The sequence below is a fragment of the Silene latifolia genome, chromosome X, assembly GCF_048544455.1.
Source record: "Silene latifolia isolate original U9 population chromosome X, ASM4854445v1, whole genome shotgun sequence".
Lineage (NCBI taxonomy): Eukaryota > Viridiplantae > Streptophyta > Magnoliopsida > Caryophyllales > Caryophyllaceae > Silene > Silene latifolia.
The window spans coordinates 41,758,637-41,771,258 of NC_133537.1; the positions used below are offsets into that span (position 1 = coordinate 41,758,637).

Sequence of the window (12,622 nt, forward strand, 5' to 3'; positions counted from 1 at the left end):
CCAGCCAAAGCACAATCCGAAAGCGTCCCTCCTTGGAATCCGCTCGGATTCCCCCTCAACAATCCGAGCGTCCCTCTCCTGAATCCGCTCGGATTGCACCGCCCAAATCCGGCCGTCCCGACTCTAATCCGCAGATTCTCGACAAAGACGGATTTCATTTTTCAAGCTACGAAAAGAGAAGCCCTTCTCTCAGAAAATACCGGGTCCTCCTTGCTCAAATTAAAAAGTGTAATTACTAGTTTAGCCCTTAGTTAACCCTAATGCATCCTCCCTAATTTTCACTATAAATACCCCATTAGGCTAATTAGAGGAGCATGTTCTTCTTATCAATAATTAGTGTAGTTAATATCAATCAAATCTCTCTTCAATATTGTAATCAAGTATTAATCAAGTTTTAATCCAAGTTTTAGTTCTTTAATCTCTCTCTTGTTCTTCCTTTATTTTGGGTAATTGAAGATTATTTGGGTTATTATTGGGAGATTGACAACCTCTCAATCTAGGATTCAAGTACTTCTATTATTCTTGCTTTATTATTGGAATCATTAGTAGGTATAATCTCTTAATCCCTTTTTAATTATTGTTAATTACTTTCATTTATTCATCATGTTTCATATTGTTGGTATGATTGACAACCTTGCTAGCATGATCAACATGATAATGAGTGAGTAGTCTCTTAGCTAGGGTTTAATGGGTGATTAGGGGAAACCAACATGGGGAATGATTCATGCTTAAATCAATATGCTTTCATATCTTATTTGCTTGCTTGTTTTGATCTTAATACATGCACATGTTATATTTGATGAAATGCTAAGCCTATGAATCCTTTCATTTACTATCATCTTCTATCTTTTCAATGAGACTTGTAAGACATAACCCAACTCGAGTCTTGTTAGACCATGCATGTGTTGAGTAGGAAAGATTAAGTCGACTTGTAGGTGTTGTACAATCTAATCGATTCGGCTCCGGGACCCAAACTTTCCTAGGATTGTAAGATATAACCCAACTCAATCCATCACAACAATAATTGCTTGCTTATAATTTGAGAACATGTTTGTATGATCATATCCCATGATTCCCCTATGGACACCCTAGTGCTTTTAATCAATTGTTTACACCCCTTTTTATTCATCTTGCTTGTTTATTTTCATTGTTATTCTAGTTTAGTAACCTTCTACATCAACCCAATTTGTGACACCCCTAGACACTACTCGTTGCAATAGAATTCTCATTTCAATACCCGTCCCTTGGGATCCGACCTTTACTTGCCTCTTTACTAATTGTAGAGTTGTTTGTGAAGTATAAATTGTGTTTTGTATCGACCATTGACCAACGACCACATATACTTAATTGTGAACACGAAATGGCCTCGATCAAAAATGGCGCCGTTGCCGGGGACGGTGTTTAATTGATTTAAGATTTCTTTTATCGTTCTTAGTTGTGTCTTCTTCACCTTGGGGAAGTAAAACTCCTCAAGGTTTGTTCTAATTGTTTTTGAGTTGTTTGATATTTTGCATGTCTAGAAGGTTACAAAGTGATTTGTTACCTTTTGACCGTGAAATCGAAAGAACCTTGACGAATAATAGGAGACTTGTTAGGAGGAATTTGAGAGGTGTTGGTGAAGTTGTTCAACCCACTAGTGAGTTTGTCAATCCTTTCGCAATAGAAGGAGAAGAAAACCCATTACACAATATCCCACAAAATCCACCTACAATGCCTAAATTCTCGTCACACTCTACACCCACCGAGGAGAATCTACCAAATGGTACTCCTACACCGCAACATCTCACCGGTAATTTTATTGCCAAGTCCGCCTTCATCCAACTAGTTGAGAGGAGCCAATTCGGGGGAATGCCTAGTGAGGACCCTCATTCTCATATGGAAACCTTTTGCGATTATTGTGATGCTATCTCTCAAACGAGCGTGACTCAAGACCAAATTAGATGGGTCTTATTTCCTTTTTCGTTAATCGGCACCGCAAAGCAATGGTTGAAGGGCCTTGATAAGGCCACCCTTGGAATAGATTCTTGGAAGAAGTTAGCTCTAGCTTTCTACAAAAAATTCTACCCACCGGAAAAGACTAACATGCTAAGAGCTCAAATTACGGGTTTTAAGCAAAGGGATGAAGAATCTTTGTATGAAGCTTGGGAGCGGTTCAAAGGTATTTGTCGCTCATGTCCTCACCATGGACTTAGCGAATGGTTTTTAGTGCAACAATTTTGGAACGGTTTATATGAAGATTCAAGGAACATTCTCAATATGGGATCAAATGGAATGTTCACCGAAGTTGATGACAATCAAACATGGAACAAGATTGAGGAAATGGCGGTCCATAATTCACAATATAGTAGACCTCGCAAGGCTATTAGAGGAGGAAAGCATGAAGTGGACTCCGTTACTCAATTGGGTGCTCAACTTAGTGCTCACATTGACACAATCAACTTGAAGTTTGAACAAGCTATGGCTAGACTTGAGGAAAACTCGAAATCATCAAAGCATCATGTCAATGCCATGACGGCATCCTCATCAATCCCAAGTGGGATATGTGAGAATTGTGGAACTTTGGGTCATGACCCAAGTGAGTGTAGGGGAACAACCGAACAAGTTAATGCTTTCCAAGCTTACAAAAGTGGTACCCCTTATTCAAATTTTTACAATGAAAACACCAAGTTCCATCCAAATCTCTCATACAAAAGCCAAAATGTTCAAAACCCTCAAACAACATACACTCCACCACCCATGAGAAACCAAAATCAAAGACCCTTTTACAATCAAAACCAAGGTTACCAAAATCAAAATCCATACAATCACCAAAATGACCAAGGTTTTGATGTCCAAAAAGCGGTCCTCCAAATGCAAAAGAATCAACAAGAATTTTTCACCCAAATGCAAAAAGATAGCCAAGCAAAAGACACCACCATCAACAACATTCTATCTCACACCAAGATGTTGAAAACACAATTGACTCAACTAGCATCTTCAAGCTCACAAAGACAAAAGGGGCAATTACCACCTCAAAGTAATCCCCCTAGACATGAAACGGTTAGTGCCATTCACTTGAGAAGTGGTACAAGATATGAAGCACCGAAGGAGCAAGTTGAGAATGAAGTTGTGAAAGCTAGTGAAAATGAAGTTGTTGTGCAAAGCCCCAAAGAAGGGGAATCATCAAAAGAAGAAAGTTTAAAGAAAAATGAAGACAAAGCCAAGGAAAAGGAGCCCATTGTGATTAGACTTCCTTTTCCAAGTCGTCAAGCCAAGCCCAAATTTGATGATCAACTTGGAAAGTTCATGGAGATTGTGAAGAACTTAGAAGTCTCAATTCCTTTCACGGAATTAATCAATCACGTACCGGCCTATGCAAAGTACATGAAAGATATCCTCACAAAGAAGAAGTCGATCCGGAAACTTGAGACTATCGCCTTCACTAAGGTGAGTAGTGCAATACTTCAAGGGAGTTCACCTCCAAAGTTAAAGGATCCGGGAAGCTTCTCAATACCGTGTACCATTGGCGACACGACGATCAACAAAGCCTTATGTGATCTAGGGGCTAGTGTGAGTGTCATGCCGTACTCGGTGAGTAAAAGGTTGGGAATGGGAGAGCTTAAATACACCAATATCACACTTCAAATGGCCGATAGATCGACGAAGACACCATTAGGGATATGGGAAGATGTCCCCGTGCGAATTGGGAAGTTTTTCATCCCGGTGGACTTTGTCATTGTTGATATGGAGGAAGATTCCAACATTCCAATCATCTTAGGAAGACCTTTCCTACACACCGTGGGTGCGGTGATTGATGTGAAACATGGAGAGCTCACTCTAGAAGTGGGAGATGAAAGCATAACTTTTAATCTTGACAAGACCATGAGAGCTCTTCGTTTACATGAGCCATGTTTCATGATTGATCATTATATAGGAAAGATGAAAGGAAGAAATCGGAACTCCAATGGAGGAAGAAAATTGAAGATGCTCCATTCAAAGAGCAAGTGAATTGTGACAAGGAGAGCTTGCAAAGCTCATCAAAATCAACCAAGGAAGAAGAGGATGGCCTCATTGGCCAAGAGAAGAAATTGGGAGAGTTGTCTCCATCTAAGCAAGAGATTTTCAATGATCAACTCAATGAAGTTTGTGGTCTTTGGGACGACGAGTTTGAAGGGATTTTTAATCCCTACATTGGGCATCCCATCGATCACGATCAACAACAAGAGCCACGGTCTATTGAGGACCTCTACCACAATAATGAACAAGCTTTTGATTACTTCTTCAAGGTGTTGAGCAACATCAACAACACCTTGAACATGCCCCCTTGACATCTCATCAAGAATGAGAGTTTGGTGGAGTCCTCCCTAAACCACCACTTGTAAATATTTCTAACTCCCTAACTTACATTTCAATTCTTGTATTGCATTTTTGTCATTTTTTTGGATTTTTATTTACTTTGATCAAAATAATTGTCATGTAAGAAAGAAGTGAGGGAGGGACTAACGATTTCAATTGATGTGTAGTGCTTTACCTTAGTGTGGGGATGGGAATTGCCTAGGCTATTCATGCCTTAGTAGTACCCCCACAATGAAGAACACAAGAGATGAAGAAGAATGGAAGAATGGTAAAGGGTAATGCATTGTGCACGGGTGGCGGGAAGAATCCGAGCGGATTCCCCAGAATCCGCCCGTCTACGAGAATCCGAGCGTCCTGCTGAGAAGACGCCCGTCCTGAGCTGAGCTGAAATTGAAAATTTCTTGACTGTTGAAGAATCCGAGCGGATTTCTGGAAAGACGCCCGTCTCATAGAATCCGTCCGTCTTGTGAAGAAGACGCCCGTCTTTGCAATTTGAAGAAAACAAAGAAATTTCTCGGGATCAAATCCGTCCGTCCTGCAAAGCAAATCCGCCCGTCCCATCACAGAAGAATCCGAGCGGATTCCCCAGAATCCGCCCGTCTTTAGGCGAGCTTCTGAAAATTTTGAAGCTGCAGAATCCGCACGGATTGGGCCTAATCCGCACGGATTGCCCCTGCGTTTTCGAAAATTTCGACTTCTTTAAATACCCTTCCACCTTCATTCCTTCATTCATTAATTCATAAACACTACCCTAAACATCAAAACCCTCATCCTCTCCATCACAAAAACAAAAACCCTCAACAAAATCCACCAAAATCAAATCAAACCATCCTTCAAACAACAAATCAATCACTCCATCTTCAATAAAAATCAAAACCAAGAACAAAATCTTCAACCTTTGAGTCGATTTTTGTTTTCATAAAGGCAAAGCCTTTCACCTTCAAATCGATTTGGGCATTCTATAAATTGAAGATTTTTGATTCTTTTCTTGGTTGGTTCATCAAATGGCAAGGACTAAGGGTGCAACAAAGGGAGCAACAAAGGCACCAAAGGCAAAGGCTCTCTCTCAAAGGCAAAAAGCTCTCCAAACAAAGAAAGCTTTGGCAATGGTGGTAGCAACACCAAACTTGGAAGTGCAACAACAACAACAACAAACTTCTATGGGAGCATCACCTTCTACTCCGGTAATCGATCAACTCTTGCATTATCCGGAGGTAACTTTTATTTCCGATACCCATAGAAAGACATTTGCCAAGTTTGCTATGAAATCAATTCAATCCACCAAATTCATATGTAAAGATGCTTTGGAGAAATTGGGTGTTCTTGAACAAACAAAAGCCTTTTTCAATGCCATGGGTTTGAAGAAATTGTTTGAAACAAAGGAATTGACATACCCTTCCCTTGTCTTGGAATTCTTAAGTTCTTTAAAAGTCACCAAAGTTGAGGATAGGGAAAATCTTGAGTTTCGTCTAGCTAACATTAGTAGACGCATTACCTTTAAGGAATTAGGTGAAATTTTGGGTCTTAGCGATGAATCGAGATATCTTAAGCATTATGGAAAGTATGACCCCGAGCCTCTTTGGGAGGCAATCTCCGGGAAGAAATTTGATGATTTTCATGCTTGTCGTGCTCTTTTGGTCCATCATCCGGGAATAAGAGTATGGCACAAAGTTGTGGGAAATACCATAATTGCTAGGAAAGACACCAATCATTTCACAAGACTTGATTTTATTCTCCTTGAATCGGCTTTGAATGTCGGAAGAATCCATACCAAGCCTTTCAATTCTTTGAGGCTATTGGTTGATAGATGGCTCCATGTTGATAGTGGGAAGAAGGGTACAACCGTTATTGTTAATGGCGGCCTAGTCACGGTCCTAGCCAAGCACTTTGATCCTAATTTCAATAAGGATAGCAAGTACAAGGCAAAGGAAGGTGGCCATCTTATTGATATGCCTATCATGATTAACAAGTTCAAGTGGGTTGCTCAAAACCCCTTTGACACCAAGTATGGATGGCTTACTAGTGAGGCTCGATCATTCACTTTACCCGCGAAGATTTGTCGTCTAAGTGTCCACCGGACCAACTATCTACTTCCCCTATCCGAAGAAGCCGAGTACATCATTCAACAACAAAAGGGTGATCATGAAACCCCCTCCTCTTCCATTGTTATACCGCCTTACCCCTTTGTGTATGAAGAGTTTAAACCGCAAGGAGTTGAAATTGGGAAAGACTATGTCACTCTTCTTATGCAAGCCATGCACAAGCAAGCTTATGAAGATCGGAAGAATGCTTATTTGGCTCAATATCCTCCCCTCCTACATTTAGCTAGGCAAGGATTCCTTGATCCATCTTGTCCTTTGCCTAGTTGGGCGGATAAAGAAGCCTTGTTTTCGGGTGCATCTAGGGACGTGGTGGAAGACAATGAGGTTGTTGGAAATGGTGAAGAAATTGATGATAATATTGAGGAAGAAGCAAGTGGAGATGGAGAAAGAGATGGTGAAGATGATGATGAACAAGATGATGGAGAAAGTGAAGAAGAAAGTGCCAAGGAAAGTGGCAATGTGACCACTTCTCATGAGGGAAGTGGTGATGATGATAGCATGATGGAGGACTAGCAAGCCTTGGAGACTCCTACACTCCCATGGTTTGTCTATATCTCTTTGCATTTTATTTCATTTTGATCATTGTTGGTTTAGTCCTAGCAACATCAAAGGACTCACACCTCGGTACCATTGAGGTGTTCTTTATTGTTCCCATTTGTAAAATCCAAAATGACAAAACTAGTTTCATGCATAGCATAGTGTGTGAATGAACTACCCCAATGCTTTGACATTAGCAATAGTGTCTTATTTGGTTTGGGGAAGTTAATGCATACACAACGGGAGGTAATCTAAATTATCCTCTCCGTCATAACAAAAACCATGCATCATGTAGTATAGCTTAGTGTAGAATTGCATTTAGTATAGAAATCATGCATCATCTTTGCATAATTTCCATCATTTTGGCCATTGAGGACAATGCCCATATTAGTGTGGGGATGGGAATTCTAACACTTAACTTTTATTCAAAAACCCATAAAAATTGAAAAATTTCAAAAATCATAAAAATTTGAAAATTGAAAAACCAAAAACAAGTTCATTTCCTTTGTATATATTGTCTTGTATATATTATGTTTGTTTTATCCTTGTTCACTTTGATTGACTACGCCACATCCGAGACATGAGGATATTGAAGACCGCATGGTATGATCTTTCCAATCTCCTTTTTCCTCTTTATGTTAATGACTATGTGGCTTTATTTTGATTGATGCGGTAAAAACAAAGTGAAATTAGGATTGCATTTAGTTTATATGGCATATTAGTTGGTAGAATCATATGCATTAGGATGTTTATATGTTAGTTGCATCATGGCATGTAGTTTGCATGTTAGAAAAATTTTGCGAAACCGTCTACTTGGGAAGCTTGACAAGTGTATATAGGCCCTAGTAGATGCTTTTTGTTCTTAAGACTTTGCTTGTTAGAATACTTGTAAAACACCCTAGGATGTGTCATGCTAGTATCCTTTGACCCATGGTTTAAGGCCAAGTCAAGAGTACCTTGTGGTGTGATAACTCCTTGGCTACCGTTTATTCCAAGGTGACCCTTGAAACCATGCATACTTCCATCATTCATCCATGTTCTACCACATTTTTGTCATCAAAGGGAATGGGCACAAAAAGAAATCAATTTGAATTCAAAGAAATGAAAAGTGAAAGAAAGTTTGCAAAAATGCATCAAATGAAAAGAGGAGCAAAAATAGACTCCTAAAGCTTCAAAAACAAGGCACCCTCGTTACTAATTGGGGTGACTTTGAAAATGTTCAAAAAGAAATGCAAAAAAGTTGTCAAGTGTTGAAATGCCAAAAATCAAAAAGAAATGGCAAAGAAAGTGTTCTCAAATGTCAAATGCCACATGAAATTGGGGGGAAAAACAAAAACAAAAGCAAACTCCCAAAATGAAACTCAAATATCTATTGATCCCTTTATCCATCGTATCCATTTTTGTGCATGGTAGAGAGGGGACGACCCTTCTTCTTGTCTAGGCAAGAGGGGGAATTCCGCGATCCTCCAGTGTTTCTAACACCATAGGGAGTCTACTCTTGACAAAAGCATTTAACGATTAAGGACAAAGGTACCCTAGCTTGACACAATTTGGAGGTGATTTATTGGTATCCTTCTAGGCTTAGTAGTTTGAAGAAATTGCATCTATGAAGGAGTGTGTACCCTTGAATTGCTTCCCTTATAGATAATTTCCGCCACTTAGATGAGGAAAGTGGCTATTCTTTTGTAGATGCATCCATTACTTGTTTTGTGTGCTTAAATGTTTGGATGTATCGCCATTTTGGCAAGCCCCACCTTGCCTTGCAAGAAGGCATCCTACCTCATGGTTGTCTTGTTGTGAGTTGAAGGGGCGGAGTGAGACCCGCTAATTGTCTCATATCGGCTATTATTATTAGGATAGGTTAGTATTGGTCCTAGTCTTTGTCACCTCTTTACTCGGGACGAGCAAAGGTTCGGTTTGGGGATATTTGATGTGACCATAATTGGCGCATATTTAGCCCCCGAATTACCATTGTTTCCATGCTTTTTAGTGCCTATTTGGGTCATTTCTTATCTTTAGTTCTTTGTTTTGCATATTCTTTGAGATTTTGATCCCTTGGTAGGAAAGGAGTAAGAATCTTGCATTTTCATGGCAAAACGAGGCTAAATTGATTGTATTCAATGACCAAGCATCAAGAAGAGACAAGACTAGAAGGCCTTTGTACATATCATAGTAGAAGAACAATGTTGAGAAAGGATCCTTGCGTCCCCAAGGAAATCCCCAAGGAATTTATGAAGAAAAGGGAAGAAAAGAAGAAGAATTGACGCCGACCAACAATCCGAACGGATTGCGGACAATCCGTCCGTCCGGCCCAAAGACAATCCGTCGGCGTCCCTCCTTGGAATCCGCTCGGATTCCCCTCAACAATCCGAGCGTCCCTCTCCGAATCCGCTCGGATTGCACCGCCCAAATCCGGCCGTCCCGACTCTAATCCGCAGATTCTCACAAAGACGGATTTCATTTTTCAAGCTACGAAAAGAGAAGCCCTTCTCTCAGAAAATACCGGGTCCTCCTTGCTCAAATTAAAAAGTGTAATTACTAGTTTAGCCCTTAGTTAACCCTAATGCATCCTCCCTAATTTTCACTATAAATACCCCATTAGGCTAATTAGAGGAGCATGTTCTTCTTATCAATAATTAGTGTAGTTAATATCAATCAAATCTCTCTTCAATATTGTAATCAAGTATTAATCAAGTTTTAATCCAAGTTTTAGTTCTTTAATCTCTCTCTTGTTCTTCCTTTATTTTGGGTAATTGAAGATTATTTGGGTTATTATTGGGAGATTGACAACCTCTCAATCTAGGATTCAAGTACTTCTATTATTCTTGCTTTATTATTGGAATCATTAGTAGGTATAATCTCTTAATCCCTTTTTAATTATTGTTAATTACTTTCATTTATTCATCATGTTTCATATTGTTGGTATGATTGACAACCTTGCTAGCATGATCAACATGATAATGAGTGAGTAGTCTCTTAGCTAGGGTTTAATGGGTGATTAGGGAAACCAACATGGGGAATGATTCATGCTTAAATCAATATGCTTTCATATCTTATTTGCTTGCTTGTTTTGATCTTAATACATGCACATGTTATATTTGATGAAATGCTAAGCCTATGAATCCTTGCATTTACTATCATCTTCTATCTTTTCAATGAGACTTGTAAGACATAACCCAACTCGAGTCTTGTTAGACCATGCATGTGTTGAGTAGGAAAGATTAAGTCGACTTGTAGGTGTTGTACAATCTAATCGATTCGGCTCCGGGACCCAAACTTTCCTAGGATTGTAAGATATAACCCAACTCAATCCATCACAACAATAATTGCTTGCTTATAATTTGAGAACATGTTTGTATGATCATATCCCATGATTCCCCTATGAACCCATGACACCCTAGTGCTTTTAATCAATTGTTTACACCCCTTTTTATTCATCTTGCTTGTTTATTTTCATTGTTATTCTAGTTTAGTAACCTTCTACATCAACCCAATTTGTGACACCCCTAGACACTACTAGTTGTAATAGAATTCTCATTTCAATACCCGTCCCTTGGGATCCGACCTTTACTTGCCTCTTTACTAATTGTAGAGTTGTTTGTGAAGTATAAATTGTGTTTTGTATCGACCATTGACCAACGACCACATATACTTAATTGTGAACACGAAATGGCCTCGATCAATCTATCCTAGTTTTCTACAAGTTTATTTAAATTCTTATGGAAAAACAAAACTACAACAAAAACTAGAAACAAATACAAATAACTAGAAAAGGATTAAATGATGGTGCATTGATCTTCTTTTCTCCTTTTCCCAAGCTTGACCGTGAGCCTCAAGCTTTATTCCGTTTTTTTATTTTTTTTTTTATTTTTTTTTTTTTGCATTCCGTGATACGGTGTTTTCCCGTAGAATTTTTCATTTGAAGCATCGTACCGTATTCACATCACAGTTGATGCATCTTATCTTGCTCCCTGAATAGTACTGCACTGACTGCTACTTCCGTGGCCGATAGGTATAGGAATAGGGGTTTTCCCTGCTCTGGTTTTGACAACAACGGTGGAGAACTAAGGTAGCTTTTCAGTTCTCTGAATGCCTTCTCGTGTTCTTCAGTCCATTCGAATTTTTAGCTCTTTCTGAGATTATCATAGAACAGCTTGCATCTGTCTGAAGATCTGGAGATGAATCTAGTTGGAGTACATCTTTTATCTGTTTTGTGTTGGCTTTTATCCCCCTTCGCGTCACCATGTATCCCAAGAACTTTCCTGTGACACCCCAAAGGTACATTTGGACGGGTTTAACTTCATCTTGTATTCCCTTAGGGTGCCAAAGGTATCTGCCAGATACTCCATATGCTTATCAGCTTTGTCTGACTTTACCACCATATCATCGATGTATACCTCCATCGTCTTCCCTATTTGCTCTTTAAACATTCTATTTAGCAACCTTTGGTAGGTTGATCCTGCGTTCTTTTACCCAAAGGGTATTACATTGTAGCGGTATATCCCTATTTCTGACATGAAGGTTGTCTTTTCTTAATCTCCTGGATCCATTTTAATTTGATTGTAACCACTCCAGACGTCCAGGAATGTTAGCATCTCATGTCTTGTTGTAGTATCAACCATGACATCAATATGTGGTAGTGGGAAAGGATCTTTTGGGCACGCCTTGTTCAAATCTATAAAGTCCACGCATACTCTCCATTTTCCGTTCTTCTTAGGCACCACCACCACATTTGACAGCCACTCTAGGCAGTTAACTTCTCTTATCTTACTTGCTGCCAGCAGGTTGTCTACCTCTTGATTTATAATCTGGTTCCTTTCAACTGCAAACTTCCTTTGCCTTTGCTGTATTAGGCTGCATCTTGGGTCCACACTTAATTTATGTGTTATGATAGATGGATCTATCCTTACCATGTCATCGTGGGACCAAGCAAAGTAATCCACGTTGGTTTTGAGAAACCTAACTTGCCGATGTGTGAGATCACCTGTACACTCTGCTCATATTAGCACTGTTCGTTCTGGATGCAGCTCCTCCAAGTTTCTAATTCTTTTTCTGGCGGTTCGATATAGTTGGCCTGGATGCACTGGCTCTGTGATTGCTATGCTGGGGGGTTGACTGTGCACTTTAGTGCTTTCTTACTACATCCTTTGGCTTCCTCTTGGTCTCCACGTATTCTTCCACTCCCCAGGTTGTGGGGAACTTCACGCGATGGTGGTATGTTGAGGGGACTGCTTTTATTAGCTGTAGCCATGGCCTGCCAAGAATGACGTTGTATGTTATTGCACAATCAATGACTAGGTACTTTACTTGCTTATTGACTCCTTCTGTATTGGTTGGGATCACGATCTCTCCAAGTGAATGAGCTATTTCCCCACTGAATCCCACCAGTAGAATAGTCTTCTACTGAAGGTCATTCTCGCTGAATCCCATGCCTCTTATAGTTTCCAGCATGACTATGTTGACTGAACTTCCAGTATCGACCAGAACTTTCTTCACTGTGCAGTTTGCCATGGAGAGTGTTATGATCAGCGCGTCATGGTGTTCCTGGTTATCATGAATGTCCACCTCGTCAAAGGTAACAGCTGGAAGATTGCTATGGGTGACCCTGCAAGAGGACTTTAGCCCGTTACCCTTGGCTTCAGTGACGT

The 12,622-nt window shown here is 39.8% G+C and overlaps 1 non-coding gene across 1 annotated transcript; it reads right to left on the reverse strand.

Annotated features, from left to right (window-relative positions):
* Positions 1 to 2,082: 2,082 nt before the first annotated feature.
* Positions 2,083 to 2,189, reverse strand: LOC141625939 (small nucleolar RNA R71). The gene has a single exon (XR_012535680.1). It is a non-coding gene; the product is annotated as a small nucleolar RNA R71 (small nucleolar RNA).
* Positions 2,190 to 12,622: the final 10,433 nt, after the last annotated feature.